At 43.2% G+C, this 2,563-nt stretch overlaps 1 pseudogene; it reads left to right on the top strand.

Annotated features, from left to right (window-relative positions):
- The first annotated feature begins 262 nt into the window (after positions 1-262).
- On the top strand, positions 263-1,946 carry LOC125516397 (annotated as a pseudogene).
- Positions 1,947-2,563: the final 617 nt, after the last annotated feature.

The raw sequence follows: 2,563 nt of genomic DNA, 5'->3' as shown, positions 1-2,563 counted from the left end.
GGGATGTCAGGAAGGAAATTTCATGGCTGAGAATCCGATCTTGAGAAACTAAGACAACTCTTGTCAAACAGTATATTATTATCAGGCAGGCTATTCATTATCTTAGCACACAATTACTTGATTCTTTTGTACTCTCTTCGTTTTAATTTACTCCGCAAATTAGATTTGTCTGAAGTCAAATTTTATATACTTTCAACAAGTTTGTAGAAAATATTTTAACATATACACCACCAAATGTATATCATTAGATTCATCATTGCATATATTGTCACATCATATAAATTTGTTACTGTAAATGTTCATATTGTTTTACACAAACTTGGTCAAACTTTATAAAGTTTGACTTCATTCAAAACTTGTATTCAGAGTAAATAAAAACGGGGAGTACATACTGCATGTCACGTCCACAGTCTTCTCCAGATGCAGACTCCTGGAGTAAACAAGCAGGTTGTTGTTTCATTAATAAATCTCTTAAATGGCTTCTCGTAAGATGTAGACTCCTGAAAACAAATAGGCAGCAATCACTATCAGATGTGCACTACGCGTACTTCCTAGTCCCTGTGCACTTAAATTTTATAACATCTGGCCGGAAACCACACTCCACGGCAACGCACAAGCCCTTTTCCACAAAAAACTTCCTACAAGCACCGTATCTCTATACCTCCTATTTTAACATGTGCATGACATTATATATACCACTAACTTCCATTCAACAAACCAAACCAAAGCAGAGTACACAGTACTAGAAGAAAGGCATTTGGGTGCATAATTGAAGATGGCCATCCACAGGGCTTTGCTCCTTGCCATCCTGGCTTGCATCTGCCTATGCAGAACTGTCATTGCAACTCGTGAGCTGAACAATGAATTATCGATGGTGATGAAGCATGAGAAATGGATGGCACAGTACGGCCGCGTGTACAAGGACGCCACAGAGAAGACGCGCCGGTTCAAGGTTTTCAAAGCCAGCGTTGAATTCATTGAAAGTTCAATGCCCAGACTCACAAGTTCTGGCTCGGCGTCAACCAATTCGCTGATATCACCAATGATGAGTTCAGGACAACCAACACAAACAAGGGGTTCAAAGAAAACTCCATGAGAGTTCTTTCTTCAGGATTCAAGTATGAGAATTTGTGTTTTGATGCCCTTCCAGAAACGATGGACTGGAGGGCCAAGGGAGCTGTCACCCCTATCAAGAATCAATGCTAGTGTGGTAAGTCATAACACATTGTGATGGATTGCTTATACATGGTAATATCTTCTAGGATGATACTATAACAACACAATTACTTCTAGGCTATTGCTGGGCATTTTCTGTTGTTGCCGCGACAGAGGGTATTGTAAAACTGAAAACACACAAGTTAATCTCACTGTCGGAGCAAGAGTTGGTTGACTGTGATGTTCATGGTGAAGATCAAGGCTGCGAGGGAGGACTCATGGATGATGCCTTGAAATTTATTATCAAGAACTGAGGACTTACCATGGAGTCCAGCTACACATATAATGCAACTGATGGCAAGTGCAAGGCTGGATCCAATAGTGCTGCATGGCAAGTGCAAGGCAACCAGCACCGGCTTTGAGGATGTGCCTGCCAATAATGAGGGTGCCCTTGTGATGGCAGTTGCAAACCAACCAGTGTCTGTAGCTGTCGACGAAGACGACATGACATTCCAATTCTACTCTGGTGAGGTGATGACTAGCTCATGCGGCACTGATTTGGACCATGGAATTGCAGCCATTGGATATGGAAAGACTAGTGATGGCACAAGTTATTGGTTAATGAAGAATTCATGGGGCACAACTTGGGGCGAAGATGGGTAATTGAGAATGCAGATGGACATTGCAGACAAGAAGGGCATGTGTGGTCTTGCCACGGAGCCTTCGTACCCCACCAAATAAGAAGATCACCAAATTCCACCCAATCATACATATGCACAGTTCTCAAAACACTAAGGTCCCCAAGTAGAATGCATAGTTCATATGTGTCCGTGTACAATAATGCATCTTATGTCTGTACATTGTTATACTTTGTAATTTCTATGAACAGAATAAAATTCTATGAACAAAATTACAACAAAAAAATCATAAAAATTCTATGAAAAAATTGACATATTATTTGCATATATATGAACACACAAACTTTTGCATATGCAACAATAATATCACCAAAAAAATGTATGAACAGAAAAAAATTCTAACTTTTGCATCTAAACTATACATCTAAATTAAGTACAACTAAATTAACTATACATCTAAATTAACTATACATCCTAACTATACAACTAAATTAACTATACATTCTAAATTAGGAAATTATGCAAGTCGGGGCGGCGATCGACGAGGAGGGGCACGGCGTCGGCGGCGAGGAGGCAGGGGGCACGGGGCGGCGACGACGACGGCGCGGTCGGGGGCGACGGCAGGGGCGGCGGACGGCGACGGTGAGGGGCACGGCGTCGGCGGCGAGGAGGCAGGGGGGCACGGGGCGGCGACGGCGACGGCGCGGTCGGGGGCGACGGCAGGGGCGGCGGACGGCGACGGTGAGGAGCACGGTGTCGGCGGCGAGGAG

Source organism: Triticum urartu, chromosome 6, assembly GCF_003073215.2.
Source record: "Triticum urartu cultivar G1812 chromosome 6, Tu2.1, whole genome shotgun sequence".
Taxonomy (NCBI): domain Eukaryota; kingdom Viridiplantae; phylum Streptophyta; class Magnoliopsida; order Poales; family Poaceae; genus Triticum; species Triticum urartu.
The sequence above is the reverse complement of the archived record's forward strand: the minus strand, read 5'-3'. Positions and strand labels throughout refer to the sequence as shown.